This window comes from Dermacentor albipictus, chromosome 1 (assembly GCF_038994185.2).
Source record: "Dermacentor albipictus isolate Rhodes 1998 colony chromosome 1, USDA_Dalb.pri_finalv2, whole genome shotgun sequence".
Lineage (NCBI taxonomy): Eukaryota > Metazoa > Arthropoda > Arachnida > Ixodida > Ixodidae > Dermacentor > Dermacentor albipictus.
In genome coordinates, this window is record NC_091821.1 from 422,750,897 (window position 1) to 422,771,472 (window position 20,576).

At 47.7% G+C, this 20,576-nt stretch overlaps 1 protein-coding gene and 1 long non-coding RNA gene across 2 annotated transcripts in view; both read left to right on the forward strand.

The window, feature by feature from the left end:
• LOC135896948 (uncharacterized) overlaps nt 1-20,576 on the forward strand; it is a 183,355-nt gene that overhangs the window by 20,316 nt on the left and 142,463 nt on the right. The gene's annotated exons all lie outside the window — the stretch shown is intronic.
• On the forward strand, nt 18,142-19,852 carry LOC139058854 (uncharacterized). The gene is made up of 2 exons (XR_011513784.1): nt 18,142-18,250; nt 18,807-19,852. It is a non-coding gene; the product is annotated as an uncharacterized lncRNA (long non-coding RNA).

Here is a 20,576-nt window from a genome sequence, read left to right on the forward strand (position 1 = left end):
CGATATCTCTTGACTGCGCGAGCCGTGGGTTCGCCTTCCACGTCGCAGCACAGAAATAATGAGGCGCAGCGTTATGTGAGGTTATTAGACAATTTTGTGCACCAGCGTCCTCGCGTGTCGTCGTATGGGCAGGTTGCAAGTGCTAGGCGGCGCCCCGTCTTTCCGACCCCTAGCGCCATCTGACGAATAGTTGCGCGAATGTGGTAGGATTACTCACGGCGTCAGCAGCCCGCACTGCGTGTTTGGCGTGCTGTCAAACGATAGCGATGGCGCGAAACAGCGTGCCGATATTAATTTTAGCCGGGTTTCGGGGAATTACAAGATCTTCATAGCTTTTTCCGTGAAAGGAATTTAGGGAAAGGAAGCCGTCTGTTTGAAGTGGGGCACGTCTACGACGTGAGGGAAGTGTTGAACTCGCACTGATCGGAAGCGACTGCTAGGTTTATTCCGCAAACAAAAAATAATTCACCAGCGAGATGCGTGAAGCTCAGCGTAATTTACTTCGTTATCTACGGTGTGGACGCATAAAATTGCAGGCGAAATTGATTCTTGAAGATCGGCGACAGCAAACAAATCCTAGCGGGGAGCTGCGATTGCCGTGCTGGCATCGCAGGGAAGTGCAAGGACGCCGCGGTAGTTTCCCTGTACATACATGACGGCAAATACGAATCCAAAACATCTCATCCAAGAACGTGGGGCGTATGAACGACTCGTAAGACCTACCAGAGGTATTCTAACGTTGCTCTCCCCAAACACAAAAAAAGGGGATGAATTTATCAGTTGTGTAAGACTACGCTGAGAAAATATTTTCGCCCAAGTTACTGGAAGTGCGATACTTTTATGTTGCGATTTTTCAGTGCGTGCAAAGGAGGTTCCAATAAACCAAGTTGTCAAAAATTTTGGTGATCTCATCTGCACCTTCGTTGATATGCTGCCATGGGCGCAGAAGAGTGTATGCCAGCTCAGCCGGCTGCAACCCCTCCTCAAATCTCTCAGCAAGCCCTAGCGCTGTTTGAATGGGAGAGGATTGGGAAAGAGTTCCACGGCTTTACTGCGGTACAGTGTAGGAACAAACTACTTTGTTTGATGCATATCCTGGTACGTACTGCAGGCAGTAGCGTAGCAAGGGGGGGGGGGGGGCGGCGTGGGCTCCGGGTGCAAGGGGCCAGTAGGGGGGGGGGGGGGTCATATACGTCTGGAGACACACAGAAATTGTTGATATCCTCGCCTTCCTCCAATAAACCCGGGGGAGGGGGGGGGGGACAGAAGACCTATGGGCCCCGGGTGCCAGACGACCTAGCTACGCCACTTACTGTAGGTGTCCCGTTGCTGCCATCATTGCTGTAAAAGCAAAGAATTCAGCGTTATAACGCACTTGGCATAACGCCGGAACTTAAAACAGCTTATGCCGTCGGACGAGCGCTATCCAGTGTTGACGCCGTTCTGCTTCATACGGTCGGCTTGGTAACCTGTAAAACTTTGTTCCTCGTGAGCTGGTGTACGCGCTGTTGCAGCCCACTACTCAACAGCTCGGGTTGCACTTCGGCTTTGCTCAGAAAAGGCAACCGCTACGCGCGAAACAGTGCACATACAGGCTTTCCGAACGCAAGCGGGCCGGTCGTATCCTGCCGGTTCTGCGCTCGCCGCCGCGAGGGGCGCCCTAGTAGGCGCGGGAACTACGTTCGCAACCTGCCTATAAGCGAGAAAAAGGCTTCCGCGAATATCCTCCAGCCGCCAGCTTTTCGGCCTGAGCAGCGTGCTGACAGTGCGAGGCCAACCGTTATGGTCACAGTAAAGCCCGCGTAGTCAGCGCGCGAATAAGCGTACTTGCAATTCGTTTCGCCGTCTCGTGTGAGCGGGAATAATGGTGAAAGAAAGAAAGAAAGAAAGAAAGAAAGAAAGAAAGAAAGAAAGAAAGAAAGAAAGAAAGAAAGAAAGAAAGAAAGAAAGAAAGAAAGAAAGAAAAGAAAGAAATGGGCAGTAACATCCGACGTTGATCGTCAATGTTGGCGAATATAGCCGAACTCTTCAAGATATCTATTCACTTTATGAAAGGGTAACTCCGGCGTTTCTTTTTATCATATCAGGATATTGTCATTTTCGAATGGCTTTTACAGTCCTGTCACCGGTAGTGTGGTTCAATTTGCTTAGAAATTCGTCAATAATTTTAACTAACCAATAAACGACATACCGAAACCCAAACTGGTAGCTGCTTGCTGGGAAGTCCCGATGAGTCAATGACGTCAGATCTTACACTACCGTAATGTAAACACGCAGTACACGTGGCACTAACGCCAAAGACGTGAAGCTGATGATGTCTCCTGGCGACACGGGGAGCCTTTACAGCGTGTCCGAACTACACAGCGGCGATTTAAGCGGTGATTTAAGCGACGATTTCAGAGACAGTCGCGGTGTAGTCTCTGACGTTACAAACACAGGGTGGCCACTAGAAAGTCATGAGTCGGGAACGCAACCAATCTAAAGTTCATCTTCAGGAAAACTAAATGACTTGCAGCCATATAGTTTGGCGCAGTTAATCGCAGTGCAAAAGAGAAAATACATTCAAAATTTTACTAAGATCAGGGGACGTCGAAATATTACCGTAGTTGCCCTTGAAAGGGATGCGGCTCTTTATGGCTTATACTTGTTGCGGTGAGGATACTTAGATCAGGACAGAAGAATAGCACAAACGACGGGATTTTTTTTCTTCTGTCCTGATCTTTGCACCCTGCTATTTACACATTCAAGCATGAACCAACTAGCCCAAGCAAGAGTTTTACTTGAGGATACTTAGGTAGCGTTTGTTCTTTCATTGCGTAATTCCGTAGCGAACAAAGCCGTTAGTATCTGTAACAGCAGTAGCAGTAATAGCGGTGGTATAAGTGGACACCGTACGCGTCTCAATTAAAGGGCTGCAATAGTCGGCGTTCGGGAACGAACGAGCCCCACTATTCGGCTGCGCGAGTGCGCATGCGTTATATACGGCGCGGTGTCTTTGTATCAGCGGTGCAAATCCGGCTTGCGACCACTAATCATCGACCACGAAAACGGGCGAGAGAGCCAAAGAAAGCCGTTCGCTCTAAAAATTATGAACAACCCGACTTCTCGCCGCGAATGCCCAACGTGCATGCGTAAAGAAAAGAAGAAAAAAGAGAGAGACTTCTTTGCGACGCTATCAGGCGATTCAGCGATAAATCCTTGTCGCTCCTCTAGACTGGCTACCTAACAACTGGCCGCTGATTTTGTACATTGTAGCATTTTTCTCTCTCTCTCTCTCAGCTTACTCACCTACAGTCGTGGCTTCATTGCAAGACGTTAAATAATTCCTTCGGTTACGGCGTACGCATTTGTGGATGCGACTTGTTCTTGCCAATTTTCTCCAGTGGTTGGGCCCAAGGAAGAAAAAGGTTACATGGAGCGTTTACACGGCCGCATTTAAATGGTGTGGAAATGCAAAAGCGCTCGTGTAGTTAATTTAGGCGTACGCTTAAGAACCCCACGTGGTCAAAATTAATCCAGGCATCCCTCACTACGGCCTGCCCCGTAACCAGAGCGACGCGTTGGCGCCAATAGCCACACAAAATAATTGGAACCATTCTCGCAAAGCCTGCACCCAATTGATTAACCTGTGCGTGTGCTCCGAGTCAGCGTTTCGATTCATATTTCATAAAACAACCCGACATGATGGACCAGACGCTAAAACTTGCGGGAAAGGATTACACTGAAATTGCGACTATTCACTATAATACTCAAAAGACAATTTCCATGACCTTGAATTTTTTCCCAGTGTACACTCTTAGGCAAAGTTACACCCTTTGGCTTGCCCCTTCTGCCACACAACGATAATCTTCATCTGCCTTGATGCGTTTCCCTTCTTTAACGCTGCGAGCCCGGAACTTTCCGGTAATGAGCGGCACACGCGTTATCAGCATTGAACAGTTTACACCGTTTGGAGTGACCCTTCTGATAACGCGCGTACCGTTCGTTACCGGAAAGTACCGGGCTCCCAGCGTTAAAGAAAGGAAACGCATCAAGGCAGATAACGATTATTGTTGTGTGGCAGAAGGGGCAAGCCAAAGGGTGTAACTTTGCCTAAGAGTGTAGTCCACTGCTCCTCGGAAAATAGTCACGCAACTGGGACACTTAACAGATCTTAGATTTCCTCTGTAAACGGGCCATATAGCTGCAGGAATTCTCAAAGTAATTTCGTGCCGATTTTCCGAGCAGATGAAACTTCACTGCGGAAAAGATTGGAGCGGACAAATTCTGATATTTGAGAAGTATGTAGCACGTGTATATTATTATTGTAGCATGCAAATTCTAATTTAGCGCATTAATGTGGGTAACAATCACAAAACCTTGCATTCTTGCAGCATTACAGAAGCGTCGAAAACAGCCTCAAGGCATTTTTCGTACTACTTTTCTCTCTTTTTTTTTTGCAGGAAGTTCTGGTGAAGTGACCGCAAGTGTTTTCCAACATATGTGAAGAATGGGGGTAATGAACACCATAATGATTTATTCAAGAACATCTCTAGGTAACGTCTTGGTATACCGACTAGGTCAAGCCAAGATACTGCACGTGACTGATCGGGTGTTTACCTTATCTTACCTTACCTTTACCTTGCCTTTTTTACCTTATCCCTTGAATAAGGTAAAAAAAAAAAGGTGGCGGCATTCTTCCCCTCCTTTTCCGACTCCCCTCGTAGCGCTCGCCTTCCATCGCCGGTCGCACCTCTCAGGTTGGCCCTGAGGGTAAATAAATAAATAAATAAATAAATAAATAAATAAATAAATAAATAAATAAATAAATTTTGATTGCTGCGACCGCGCTCCGCAGCACTGAATGAGATCGCTGCGATATCGGTATTCGCAATTACATGTTGTTGTCGTGATTTGGGGGCTGCGCATTGAGATAAACAGCAAGTGTCATGTCGCCGACGGGAGTAGTAGTAGTAGTAGTAGTAGTAGTAGTAGTAGTAGTAGTAGTAGTAGTAGTAGTAGTAGTAGTAATAATAATAATAATAATAATAATAATAATAATAATAATAAAAGAAAACAGTTTGTGCGGTCGACAGCGCGCGGACGCTCGCGCGCAAGTTTCCGCATAAACGACGCCACCACGTGACACCGTTCCCCCAATAGGGAGGCGCGGGAAGAAAAAAGAAAGCATGCTTTCTTTTTGTAGAGTCGTGAACAACATTATCTTAGTCGGGTCCTGTTATATAGCGCACCTGAATATTTTTAAGCCTTGTCTAAAGTTAGCTAGTACACCCCGTATGCCCGACCTCTAACGCGATAGCTTTAAGGGCCCCGTGTCGCAGAAAATCCGGTGTTGGCGTCGGCGAAGTTGCCCGTGAGCGAGAATTCCCGTATATATTTAAATATATGTATGCTACATGCCACGCCTTGCTATGTGGCATGCGGTATATGCGGGTTACATTGCCACACCATTCTATCGCTAAACTTGCTCATAACATTCTTGGCAAAGTTATCTCTCGGAATATTGAGAATGCAGCCCACAAACAAATGTCATGAAACAACACACCAACAGCGCGTGCCTGTTACGTTCAAATCTTCTCAGACTTAAATATTAGAAGTGCGCAGCAATAACAGAAACCTGAAAATGATAAAGTTTTTTTTTTTTTTGCCCCTGCTGCGCACTACCTCTGGAATCGGCCCACGTAAGAGGTCGCGTTTCTACCAGAAAGCTCGCCCCCCCCCCTCCCCCCCTTCGTACATAGCGTTCCCTGCCAGCGTTTCCCGGTAAACATTACGGTGTACATAAGCAGCAGTTGCCGAGAAGCGTTACAAGCAGTCAGGGATCTTTAAATGATATCGCGTTCCATTCTTAGAGGCGAAGCTTAAGCGTCCTCCATTTTTTTAATTATCTCTAACGCACACGGACATTTTACGTACTTATAAGACCGCTTGGCATTTAGTGTTTAGGGGTTTCAGTATAAAGGTCTAACACCTATATTGGTGCTATGTCATAGGTGTTAAATACGAACTCGGCAATCTCGCAAAGGGCAACCAAATTAGCGCGTACGCGCTTAGCTTACTCAGAGTTGCGCTAAAGTGACAGTAATTCACACACACACACAAAAAAAAAAATGCGTATACAGTACTGCTCGCACCTTTTGTAAAAAAGATGTCGTGGTTTCAGCACTTAAGATATGTGAGTGACTCGTTCTGACAGGCCAACCTGTGTGCCCCATACGGTCAGACAAGTTTTATTTCCTTTTTTGTGAGATGTACGAGCGAGATGATGATGATGATGAAAGCTCTATTTGTCCCTATATATGAACGCCACACCCCTATTACATGGTGTTTTTCTGCAGCATAACTCCAGCGCTCACTGGATCTGTGTCGCAAGAACAGTTTGATGTTGTTACATCTGCTCTTATTTGTGGCTCGCTTAGCTGAGCGACTGGGTGGCGTGATTCACTCACGCAGGATCGACTGGGGCTGCGAGGCATGGTTAAATTTAGTGCTCGAACTACCCCAACCAAGAGCTCAACTAGCATGCGGTGGAGCAGTGTTTCGTTGCTGTGGTCCTTTGGATTGATTGATTGACTGATTGACTGATTGATCGATTGATCGATTGATTGATTGATTGATTGATTGATTAATTAATTTTGACATACTTTTTTAAACAAGACAAGGATTTCAAGAAGCGCAGTAGGAGAAGCCTCTGGGTGAATTTTGACCACTTGGCGATATTTAAAATGCACGGTGGTGGCGCGCTAGGAAGCCGAACCTGGGGAACTACCCAAGACGGGGTAGTTGGAGACGGGCAAGTCGTCTCACGTGGTGCAAGTGAACGCTGACGTATCTTATCGAAGGAGATAGGAAAAGTGAGACGGCTGTCGGGTGTGTGCACTCCTCCATTCACTTGGCGAAACGCTTTCTCTGGAAACAGCTTCCGGCTTGTTTCGGACGAAGGGGGATGTGTAACATGTGCATGCTGCCGAATCGTATTGCGGTGATGCGCCAAGAAACGCGATACGCTACTGTCGCATTTATAAAAAAGGCGACTGCGATCAGATAAGGAATTCCATCATCTCCTTGAGCGGTGACGGGCTATATACATACGTGATGAGTGCACCAACAGGCATGGGCACTGGCGATGCCTTTTTTCCATCGCCACGTCGTGTTTAGAAAATGAGTACAACGTTCACCCTGTTCTGCTGCCTTCTGTCTTCTCTCTTAATGGCGCGGGAAAATAGCCTGTAAGATGAAGACGTAGGACCGAATCATGTGACACGTCACCGGGGTAATTGGGGATCGCTAGCAGAGGCATTCGTCCTGCAAGTGAATATAATGTATTGACGATCATGACATTGATAATGATGATCGCTACGACGACGATGAAATTTCAGCTTTGCTCCGTTGCGACTGATGCTACTGTCCGACTGAAGCGAGACTGCTGAAGCACTGAGAATTCTCGTGCGCGCTGGAGGTGCCAGGAGGCGAATGCGCCCGTGGACGACGAGTAATTCTGAATGTACCATTGGAAGGTGAAGATAAATTTAGTTTGGGGTAGGACGGGCTAATAATAGATACGCGAAAATCAATAGATAGATAGATAGATAGATAGATAGATAGATAGATAGATAGATAGATAGATAGATAGATAGATAGATAGATAGATAGATAGATAGATAGATAGATAGATAGATAGATAGATAGATAGATAGATAGATAGATAGATAGATAGATAGATAGATAGATAGATAGATAGATAGATAGATAGATAGATAGATAGATAGATAGATAGATAGATAGATAGATAGATAGATAGATAGATAGATAGATAGATAGATAGATAGATAGATAGATAGATAGATAGATAGATAGATAGATAGATAGATAGATAGATAGATAGATAGATAGATACCGAACTGGCGGGCACTCGACATCCGGTATGCTTTCAGACGCAGCCATATTCAGGCGATGTATTTTCTGCGTACATGATTGATACAAGGCATAGGGAAAGTTTACTAGCCGGGCCCCGTAACTGCACTCAAAGCATAACATACATATTCCCGCAGCGCGCTACCAAGGCACGGAACGGCGCGCGACAACCATTGTCCGCACGCGCGCTTCTCCAAGTGCGGACCTCTTTTCCTGCAGCTGGAGCAGCGCTGAACTCAACTGAGGGCGGACGGTTAGGAACAGGTGAATCTGCGCGCACTAATAGAGCACCAGAGTGAAGAATCGTGTCGCGCCCGTTAGCACTGCAGAAGAACGCCGTTCCCGTTGTCCTGCACGGGGGCCACCGGGCGGCATGCCGGCGGTCCTCTGCCAGCCGCCGGCGCTTCGGAGCTTCGCAGTGGCCGCTGCATGGTCAGGCCGCGGCGGCGGACGGGCGGGGCGTTTATTTATTGTCTCGCTCGGTACTCTCCCCCCTCCTCTCTTCAACTCGCTCTTCGGCTCAAGCGGAAGAGCTTTTATCGGCCTGGCTGTTTCAGGAACGGGCCGCCTCCTCTGCTGCGGTGGCAGCAGCAGCCGAGTGCGATAAACACACGCGGGACCATGCTGCAGCTTCGTTCGAATGAGTAGAGCGAGACAGGAAGACGATGAAAAGAAGAAAAAAAGAAAGGAGGAAGGAAAGATGGCACGAAATATAAAGAGCATTGGAAAGAACGAACGCAAATGGAGAGAGAAATGGGGGGGAGGGGAGCGCCCCACTGTTTTCTTCGCTTATGCGCGGCGATGGAGTAAGAGGGCACGGCACCCACGTGCAGTATATATACCGAACGAGCATTTTACCAGCGTTAGCGATGTACTTTAGGCGGGCGGCCGTCTACCGACGGGGGTATACATACTGCATGTATCGACAACCGCTTCTCTATATACGCGAATGCCAAAGGGAGGCTTCGAAGTACTGTAGAGTGGCTGGCCCTTCCTCTTCCTTGCCCGCTGTTCCCCCTCTGCTCTTTACACACGTTCTTTGTAGGCTCTTTTTTTGCCGTTTTATTTGTTTCGGAGTATATATCTCGAAGCGGCGCTGAGGTTAAGGAAAGCAAACGGGAGCGACCGGAGGCGGCTATAGCGATCTCGCGGAAATGCTGCCAACAGAGCGGGGTTTCGAGACCGCAAGAGCCGGCTTTTCGGTTGAACCGGGTGGGCGGACGTACGTACGGCGGGGTTGCTGCGAGAAGATGCCGACGGATCGAAGCGACGCTCGCGCATACCGTCGGGTTCTCTTTCTCTACGACCTTCAGTGCGGGATTTAGGAACGCACGTTGTTTGCTGTGTACGGAGAAATTTTTTAGCGCACTGGTCGAGCCATATCCCGTGTAAGCTATACACGTCGCGATGTCTGTCTCGTCAATGTGGTCGAACTGAGGAACGAATGTCTTAACCGACAGAGATAGTGCCTGACCGGAAGTCACACTCCAATGGATTCGCCCAATCCTGCGAAAGTAGCGATAATCAAAAGTTCGCGCGTAAGTAAACCGTAACGTCTTTGCCACAGTCCAACGCGGTTGAAGTTTCAGCAGGGTGTCAGAAACCAGGGCACCGGAGAAAAATGTCAAAATATAAAGACTGCATTCATTGGTAACACACGTTTTCTTCTCGCAACTAACCATTCAACCGTAATTTAGTAACGTTTCCATACGAATTAATACGTACTACGATGGGCGTCGTATGCACCTACAATATTACGCAAGCTAGCCCGTGAAGTTGAGCGGCTCCAGTCTCTCACGCCGTCTCGGTTTATGAGTCCCTAGGGCACGTGAAAGTTTTCTTGTTTTTGCACGCTACCTTTACTCCATCTGTGCCTCCCCCCGTACAAAAAATTATTGTTGACATTCAATTTCTTTAATACTGAGCCTCTAGAGACGTGAATCAATTTTTTTACATAAAAGCTACCGCGTTTATATTTATAATTTCGTAAGGGCAAGAGCAAACTTTGCCCGTGAGCATACACCAAGCTAATTTCACACGCTGATCTAATGCTTTCATTCATCACAAGCGTCGCCACTTCTGCGGTATACTGAGCATTTTACTTTTGTTATTTTAAATCTTAAATGACGTCCAAGTCAGTTTCGTACACAGCTGGTGCGGAAGCCACATATGCCAAAATTGCACGTGTGATTTGATACACTACACTCGCACACAAGCCAAGCCTGCCGTAAGGCACGCATGCGCGGGTGGGGTTTAAGGAAGCTCGTCTTTAAAGGGAAGCTGAAGCGGTTTTCAATTTCCATGAATTGCTGGGATTGGGAAGAACAGACCTAATAATTTACGGTTCCGAAATTTTTTTCTTCGTTTTGTTAATATAAGGGGCGGAAATCGCTTTCTAAATCACCCCCGCGGACACGCCCCCATCGCTTCCCGGAGCGCCGGGTGAGGAGGTTACCAGAGGAGAGAACCGGCGAGAGTGACGTCACTGGCGGGGACCGAGCTGCCGGACCGGCGTGCTGGCATGCGCTGGCATGCCTCTTTCCGTCCTGCGCTTTACTGAACGACGCTACGAGAGATTTGCCGCCGCCGCCGCTCACGTTTGTTTTGCGATTTTCGTAAACTGTTCTTTCCTTCTGTGCTGCGTGAGTGCCTACAGCCAAGGGCGCCCAACATGCCCTCATTCTGTGCAGCAATCGGCTGCGCGAACACACGCGGGCGAGACGATGTGGTGTTTCACAGGTTCCCGAAGGACAAGAAGCTTGCATCGCAGTGCGGTGAGGAGAGATAAGTTCGTGCCGACGAAATCAACTGTGCTGTGCTCGGACCATTTCCGCTATAGCCGGATAGCCTTACGACAAATGCGGAAACGCGTTGTTGCTAGCGTTGCTATACTCCGTTTCATACATCAGGTGCAACGCTGTGGAGGCTTGAGATACTTCTTGCAGTGGCTGCGTTCGCACTTAGAAAAAGTTCGGTGTTTCTTGACCCGATTTTTGAGAAAACGTTTCATATATAAGCTCAGTTCTGAATGAAAAAAAAGAATTTACCCATAGAAACAATCCGTGTACTTATACGGCTGCTAACACGTTCTTTTAAATCAATTTTCTTTTCGGCATTCTTTAATTGCAGCCCGTCGCGGCAGCTTCACGTGCATGCTCGCGCGAGCAAATGCCGCTGGCACGCTGCGAACCATAGACAGAAACGCGCGCAGTAATAAATTTTGGTAACCGGACTTCGTGCGTAGCTTCCACAGCGTTGCACCTGAGGTATAAATTGGAGTATAGGCTTGCCTAGTGACATTCGACGTACGGTTGCAGTTATCATGTTTACCACACGGCGGTGCTAAAACTGCCTAATATCTTTATGTCAACACTAGCATGGAGCGCGCATACCGATTCTTGATCGAGCCACAATCGCAAAGTCGTCGAACCATATTCTGAATATTGCACATATAATCCCCCTGACCATCTCGATCTGGATGTGTATGATAAGCAACTTCCATGACTGTACCTCGCAGCACTGCATGTGCGCGCTTTGAAACGCGGCACTTATGTTCGCGATCGTGTATCAACGCTCAGAAAACCACGGGACTTCAGACAAGCAGCGGCAAGGTGCTTTACATCGCGGAATTGTATCCGTGTTTACAATCTAATGAGAAGTTAGTGCTTCGGCATTCTTCCAGCAGCAAGTTCCCAGTGACACTTTAGCGCATTTTTTCTCCCGTCATTGGAACGTGCAGCTACATGAAAAAAAAAAAGCATACGTAACAGCTAAGATTTCCAGCGCGCGAGAAGGTGTACACATCGCTCTCGCTTTTGGCACACTCAACATCGTCGTTGCCGCCGTTGCCGCCATCGTTTTCCGTACCGGCTGTCGGTTCGAACATGTATGGCGAAAATACAAGCTGTCCGAGACAGCGAAAACATTCCATAATGCTTACAACTCAGCTATGCAGCCAGAACAGAACAGCGTGCTACGCTCTCAAACGGCGGCGCCGTCCGGAGACTGCCGCCACTGACGTCACAGCGGCTCCGACCAATCACGGGCAACAGCGGCGTTCGCGCGATACCCTGAGGCGCTGGTGCGCGTTTTCATGAAAAAACAGCCGCTTGCGCTTGTTTCCGCCCTTTTTGAACGAGATATTCGTGTTCAGGGGACTCAAAACTGTAGAATGCCGCAGAGAACTCATTTTTTTCGAAAAGTGTTTCAGCTTCCCTTTAAAGCCCCATGTCTACCAGCCACTTAAAGAACCCTGTTCCCCTTCGTTCTCGCAACGCTGTACACAGCCTTCCGTAGCCGCTTTAAATATATATATATTCCAAGTGTACGCTTGCGGCAGGTACTTGTAGCTGACCACACAGTTGTTGGAAGGCCGCCAGCGAAAAGAGACCGTGCCATATTATAATGGCGGGGCGCCCTGCTCCCTCGGCATTGTTCCAGGCATCACTTTTCGTATGCGGGCGGCTGGACCCGCGGACTTTCATTTAGCCGGCAGCGCGAGGGCGTCGTGATGAATGCGACAGCGCGGTAGGTTACGTAAGCTCGAACGCAGACTGCCTTTGACCGATGGTCCGTTTGCGTCCCCGTCTGCTCCATTTTCTCGCTCTCTTCCCGCAGTTTCGCGGGCTTCCGACGTTTACATCGCATTGTGTTGCTTCGGCTACGAACGATGGCAGCACCCAATTTAGTGACGTGGCGACACATTTTGAGCGCTGAACCAGCCATTTTTTCCCGCAGGATGTTCTGGAAAGAAAGAGGGGAGGGGGGGTATGGAGAGGTGATTGGCGTTAGTGAAGTGTGTGTGTGTGTGTGTGTGTGTGTGTGTGTGTGTGTGTGTGTGAGAGAGAGAGAGAGAAATGAGTAAGACTTAATGGAAAAGAGACATAACGCACGGCGCGGCGTAGTAAGTTGATTTATAAATGAGAGAGATAGAAAGTTAAGAGAAAGAGAAGTAGTGAGAGTGAAAGTGTTCCGCGCTGCTGTCAGCGAACGGTAGCGATGGGGCGGGGCTGAAGTCGGGTTATATAATTGGAGGGAATGTTTTTCCCTGACTTCCGCTGAAGCATACATAAGTACATTACTGCTGCTATACCGTTATTTTGCTGAACTTTCCTGGAAGTCCTCACCTTTGAAGTTGAGCGACTGGTCCGCCGTTGTCGCGCAAGTTTACAATTATTGATTTATTTTCTGGGGTTTTGCGTGCCAGAACGGCGATCTCATTATGAGGCACGCAGTAGGTAGGGACTGCGGATTAATTTTGGCCGCCTAGGGTCCTTTAACATCAACCCAATTCACGGCACACGGGCGTTCTTTTGCGGCCGCCGCGGCCGAGATTTGCTCCCGCGACCTTGCGCTTGGTAGCGCAACGACACGGCCGCCAAGCCATCACGTCAGGTTCGAATATTTACGTGGGTTAATTGCTCCAAATCGAGTAACTTTGACTCCTTGGATCACTCATGCTGCAGAAATACATGGAAGTGAGCTTAAGGGTTTGTTTGTTTGTTTGTTTGTTTGTTTGTTTGTTTGCTTGTTTGTTTGTTTGTTTGTTTGTTTGTTTGTTTGTTTGTTTGTTTGTTTGTTTGTTTGTTTGTTTGTTTGTTTGTTTGTTTGTTTGTTTGTTTGTTTGTTTGCGCGCTAGTTGTCCGTTGCCTATTGATCGGGCTTCAGTGCTAGAGAAACGGGGTTCGAAACCAACCATATCTCATTTTTTCACATACATAAACGACGTTTTATTTTAAGACTATACAGATCTTTTATGGCACAACTACCAAAGTAGCGAAAGTGTGATGTAACTCCCTCGCATTTGCGAAGGAGTTGTCAGGCGAGGCGGACATTCTTTGCCGCGAATAACGTGTTTCAGAAGACTGCTTAAGAAAAACGCGGTATTCAACTGTTTATTCAAATCCTTGGGGCAGTTGCTTATTCCCCCAAATGCAAATTTCTTTGGCGGCAAATTGTTTTCTGCAGATTTGGATGAAGTCGCATTTAATCCAACCCCATTTTCAAGAGGGTCTTGAAAATCGCGCTTAATTCGACATATTCACCATCGGATTTCAACGCTCAATCCAAACAATTTGGAAGCCAAGCGCGCCGGGTGCGCCGTAAAGGCAGTCCCGCTAACGAGCCGCATGAAAACTCCCAGGGACTAAAATCGCGACGAAGTCTGAAACTGAACTTAACGCTAGCAGCAGACACTAACAGCGTAAGTACTTCTTTGAAAATACGGACACAGTAACGTAAAATTTCCTTTTGTTAAAGTGAAATTCTTTTTTCTTTTCTTTCCTTTCCTTTTCTTTTCTTTTCTTTTTTTTTCAAGAATGACCCCATCCCACATTGCCCTTGGCCGTTACCGGGCAATGTTACAGGGCAATTTATTCAATTCGGGCCAATAAGCCTTTACAACCGCTATTTATAAGTGCTGATGATGTAGAATACCCGGTGAATAGGTATCCCGCTAATGCTACCGAATTGTGTATATTTATGAATTAAAGAAGGACATAGCAAAATCATGGAATGTTTTTTGAAGTGATCGTTGCTTTGATCAATATGAGCCAATGGAAATATCAGGCTCAGTTTTACAATATTCAAATGTCTTAGGTAGTATACCTATACCTTGTGACACGCTCCTGGAATTTCAGCAAAATGTTCCCCCGGGTCTCTAGCGTGTACAACCGCGAATTATTTTTATAACAAATTCTGTTAGTGGAGATTTTTTTTTGTCTGTTTCCTTATCAGTTACGACGGGGTGTTCGGCCGCCGCTGAAAGATGGCGCCACCTGTACATATCCCGCAATCCTCGCCGTGGTGCTAGAACTGCTTTGCTGCGACAGCATTGCTTGCATCGAACAATAGACGGCGTGCATGTCACATGTGATATAAACCGGAGTGGCGAAGGGCGACCGAGCAGGCAAGGGCCTGTTGCGTGGATGCTACTTCGGAGTCAAAGGCCACCAATAAAAGTAAAATAGATTGATTGAAAAGGTCTTTATTTGTGCAGTCGGCCTTCAGAGAAAAAAACGCTTGTCGCTGTAAATGTTTTCTTAGAATATACTAATATTATAGTTATATATTAAAATTTCGTGCTGATTAAAGTACAAAAGTATCGATACCATGTATGATATATGCAGCGTAACGAAAAACACCGCACAGGGTGTTTTACGAAGTGCGGTCTATTCCTTAAACATATCTAAGATGCAATACTCGAGCGATTTCCTCTTAATTGAACCCGCCGTGGTTGCTTAGTGGCTATGGTGTTAGGCGGCTGAGCACGAGGTCGCGGGATCGAATCCTGGCCACGGCGGCCACATTTCGATGGGGGCGAAATGCGGCCCCCCGTGTACTTAGATTTAGGTGCACGTTAAAGAACCCCAGGTGATCGAAATTTCCGGAGTCCTCCACTACGGCGTGCCTCATAATCAGAAGGTGGTTTTGGCACGTAAAACCCCATACTTTTTTTTCCCTCTGAATTGCTTTCATCGCAGAGGCATATACGCTTGAACAAAATGGCTCGAGGTAGCAATCAGACAAAGAAATGTTCAAATTTGACTTATTAACTTTTTAACGAAAAGAGCCATGCCATTGACTCCAATAGAAGGAATCGACGCGCGTCAGCCGATCAGCTCATAACCGTTTCCTGAAATGCAAAATCTTGACGCTAAGCACTTTTGCGGCGCAACGAATCCCGGCTAGTTTCTCACAGAAAAGCGAAACGGAAGTCCTCGAAATCGAAACTGTAACCCCCTGTATAGCAGATGTCCGCAAGTGACGCCGATTGCTTAAGCCTTACCGTCAGGCTAGTAAAAAGTGAGTGAGATCGCGGCTTTGATACGGACGTTCGCTCGATGCTCGTTCGGTGGCGAATATATATATATATATATATATATATATATATATATATATATATATATATATATATATATATATATATATATATATATATATATATATATATATATATATATATATAGATAGATAGATAACGTACGTGTGCCGTGCCCTGCTGTGCATTGGGCACACAATAATAATAATAATAATATTTGGGGTTTTACGTGCCAAAACCACTTTCTGATTATGAGGCACGCCGTAGTGGAGGACTCCGGAAATTTTGACCACCTGGGGTTCTTTAACGTGCACCTAAATCTAAGCACACGGGTGTTTTCGCATTTCGCCCCCATCTAAATGCGGCCGCCGTGGCCGGGATTCGATCCCGCGACCTCGTGCTCAGCAGCCCAACACCATAGCCACTGAGCAACCACGGCGGGTGCATTGGGCACACACGGTAAAGAACCTGAGGTGGTCAAAATTAAACCGGAGAACACTCCCCCCACCCCCCTCCCACTACGGCGTGCCAACATTATCCAAATGTGGCTTTGCCACGTGAGACTCCAGGATTTAATTAACTTAATTTAGGCCCGTCACTCACAGTCGTCTACTAAGGGCGTGACACTTAAGCTCTTGGGGAGTTCATTTTCGGTTTTCCTGTGTGAAATTGGCCGGAATCCATTACGCTATAAAAGTTAGCAGCCCTGTAGTGGATCAGTTTCACCGCCGCTCGGCTGCTCGCCGGTCGCTCTCAAAGTTTGTTCTCTTCTCTCTGCGCGCGTCTGTCTATAGCGGACGCATTTCGCGCCCCTATAAGTAGGTTTATCGGCCGTATAAGCTTGTAAACATAGGTATACTAACTTAATTAACAATCATGGTGTGACGCACGCACCAGCAAACATGAACGCATATCACTCGATGCCCGAGGGAACTCGCTGTAAAACGATGGAGTGAGGTATAGCGCGGCAGCAGCAGTGATCGAATTAACCTTCGCGCTGCCTCTCGCATCAACGGGGACTAAGCCGTCAAAATACAGCGCACGGTGGGCTCTGTGCCCGTCGTATACATTGCTTTCAAGATACAGCGGCCCTGGTGGGCGCGCGTGGTCGCCCGGGAGTAGAACGCGCCCCCCTTGCTACCATGCCCCCGGAGCCTTGCGCGCGACGGAAGGCGGCACGCTTCCTCCCCGCCTTCCTCTATTTCGTGCTCGAGATTGAGCCGCGAACGCCAGCTCACCTTCTCAAGCTTTCACTCGCGCATATAGCATATGGCGCGCGGCGACGGTCTTATCGCCCTTGGGTTTTATACGGACGGATGGATGGATGGATGGATGTTATAAACGTCTCCTTTGGAACCGGGCGGTGGTTTGCGCCACCAAACTCTTGTTATGCTATTGCCTAATGCCCTAGCTATGTTAAAGAAAGAAAAAAAGAAAACACGATGGATTCCCATAACCAACGTTTCTGAACCTCCTATTGTGAACTTTGTTTTTATATGCCTCCGTTGTGTGTCAATTCTCTACTTTTCTTACACCAATGTTCCAATCGCCTGTTACTAATCTTTATCGCAGACATGTTTACTTTCTCTCTGTTCCCGCTGAACCAAAGGGCTTCAAGGAGGCCAGTGATTCCTAAATCGACCACTGGGCAGATATCTTCACATTCTTATAAAACATGCTCCATCGTTTTTCTAGCTTTACCGCAGCAAGCACATGCTTCTTCTTCCTTCTTATATCTTGCTTTATAGGTGCGTGTTCTAAGGCACCCCGATCTCGCTTCGAAAAGTAATTAGCTTCCCTTTGAGTTATCATAAATTGTTTCTTTCCTGATTTCGTTTTTCCTCTTAAGTAGTTACTCATGCATGGCAGGTTTATTTTCCATTGCCGCCACCCATGAGATTATCTCAGCCACTCTGACTTTCCTCAGTCCTTATCCCTCAGTCGTTCTTCATAATTGATTTTACTGTAAGCTTCCCTCACTTCAACACTTGTCCAGCCCATACCACCCTGCGCATCTTCATTTGTAGTCTTCCCGTGAGCGCCCAATGCGAGGCGTCCCACTGACCTTTGGTTGCCATGGAGTCCTGATTGTGTTCCTGATTTCAAGCAAACAACCGCAATTCCAAATGTAGGTCCTGGAACCATTGTACCTTTCCACGTACCCCGGAATCTCACGGCGATGGCGACCCCGACGACAGAAATGCGCTTGGAGTGTCCATAGTGCTACGGAACAGTATTTTCAATGATGAAGAGGCGAGCAGTGAGAAGACGACGACGACGATTGGAGGCTAGCGCGGGCTGTTGCCTTTTGGCCAAGTGCGGCGTATTGCCTTGTAAATATGCTTGTATATAGCTTTTCGTCTGCGTAATAACAATAAAACTGGGATGGACACTGACGGCCCGCCTCAGCTTGTCAGGGTACGACAAAGGTCCCAGAACTTTGCTCACTGTGAGATGACGTCTGTCAAGAATGTTCAAACAGTCACGCAGGCGAACCAGCTGTTGATTATAATGAAGGTAAGCTATGATAATATGCTCCGCTGAAGCGTCGGAGTTATCACGCTAGCTACAATGTGTGGGCGTTCATCTTTTTGTGCGACACAACAGGTGAAGAGTGTAGTATGCGTAAACTTACATGACATAGGAGCGTGTTGGATGTACTGTCAATCTTTTGGTTCGGGGAAAACCACAGGACTGGACAGGAGTGAAATTTGTTACAGGAGTGAAGCCTTTGCATGTTGGTCGAACCACGTGTCTTTTGCAAAGTTTGTGCCGCAGGGTGCAAATACCATTCTTGGCCTTTGATACAGAAAATGTCACCGGTGTAGTTGTGTCGGAGATACAACTACAATAACAGTGACGACGACGACCGCGGCCGGATACGCAGTCGGAGTTTAAAAACCAGAGTTGTCCATAACCTCAACCCTTTCCTTCACCTTAAGCAATATTTCTTACGTTCATTCTGTATATTTTTTTTTCTTTTTGTGCAAGTCTGACTACTTTTGTATTTATTTATTTTTATTTATGTATTCGACATAATATTACAGTCTGGCTCTCGGCCTGCTTCCCACAGGACGCAGTGATCTTGTACCATTGTTGAAGGTATCATCATCACCTTCATTTACCAAATTTCCAAACGCAACGACGAAGAAGAAAGAAAACAAAGCACGAGAGCTCGTGATGTCGGAAACTCATCCAGGTCAGCACCATCATCGACTGTCGGAACCATTCTGTTTTCTCTACTCTTCGTTGTGGAGCTCCGCTTGAAAAGAGATTGCCTAGGCCTTGGCTCATCTGCTGTGTAGCGGTTCTGCGGGAGCGAATTAGTGGAGGAGGAACGAGCCGTCGGTCACATCGCTGTCGCTGGGGCCGACTTCGCCATCCACCACCATGCTTGTAACCCACCATGCTGCCAGGTCCGCGATGTGCCGGGCCCGCTGCCGACCAACTCCAGGTCTGGGATGCGCGTGCAGAACACGAAGCTGATGCCGTCACCGCCTTGAGCGTCGGGCGCAAGCTTCGCCATGGTAACTGTTGCGTGGCGCAGGCCGTAGTTGTCAAGTGTACCGTGACCCCGAAGGACGTCACCCAGAACGGAGACCGCCGTACCCTCGCGGCAACCCACGGCAGCCGAATGATCAGCAAAGCCACGAGACCCGGAAAACTGAGCGCGTTGCCCATACTCCTGGTGCAGGAACATCCCTGTCCAATGCAGGCGAGCAAACACCGAGCGTGGGCCTACGGTGCGGAGGGAACCGTGCCGCGGCGGTGCAGCTCTGGGCGCGCTTCAAAGGGTCGTGGCCGTCGACTGGTGCTATCGGCTTCGGTAGATGCTGCGCGGTCTCTGGGAAACTACGCCTCCGTCACCTCACATCACAAGAACGGCATCGCCGAAATGGTTCTTGGCAAGTGACGTCACTGGGACGTGGCTACCGCTGCTTTTCACTGGGAAGCCGCTTGTGGAACTTTTTGCATTTTATATACGTAATCTTTTTTCCGATAATATAAAGTAGTTGCTCGCTCGCTTCTAGAGGACTGCTTCGGGAACCGGGTTTCACATTGTGTGGTATTTTTTTGTAATAAATATATCGGCACAAAAGCGCTGCAGTGGAGACCTTATGAAGTCGTGGCGTTTCCATGCAATACAGTACGGGGCGTACGCTTATCTCTGTCGTGTCTCAGCTTTACGTAAGTGTGATCATCAATTCTCAGCAAACCACTCAACTGGCGAACATCCTCGAAATACCTGACCACTCTAGATACAACTGAGATTTCTGGGGCTTGTGGTTGACGTGGAAGCGGTGAGAAATAATTGTTATAACGGCTAGCGTCCATAGAAGTTACGCGGAGAGCCGGCGGCCTCTCCCCGCATGGTCAGCATGGTCATGGACATGGACATGGTCCTGGAGCATGGTCAGCATGGCATGGACACATGGTCAGCGGCTTGGGGTTGGGTTTGCCCAACCGAATGATATTTCAGTTGGTTTGGTCCGACACGATGCTGCTGTTTCCTCAAAAGAGAATCACTGACCTCAGAACATTTAAGAACGTGCTTCTTCATCGCCACTGGTGTTTTTAAGCACTGTGCACTGCTACATTCCGTTGCCTATGAGTAAGTATTATTATAGAGAAAGTGTTGTCCACTGCAACAGGAAGTAGAGATCGTTAATCACCTCGTGAACGTCCTAACATTTAACAGTAACACACTTTAGTGTTGCCATTAGCAGTTCCAAGAACTGAACAGGGATCCGCATTTTGCAGCACACGTTGTCGAGTTCTTTGTGGAAGCCGTACGTTCACCGGTAAGATGCAGTTGGCCTACGGTGAATTACCCCTTAAGTGT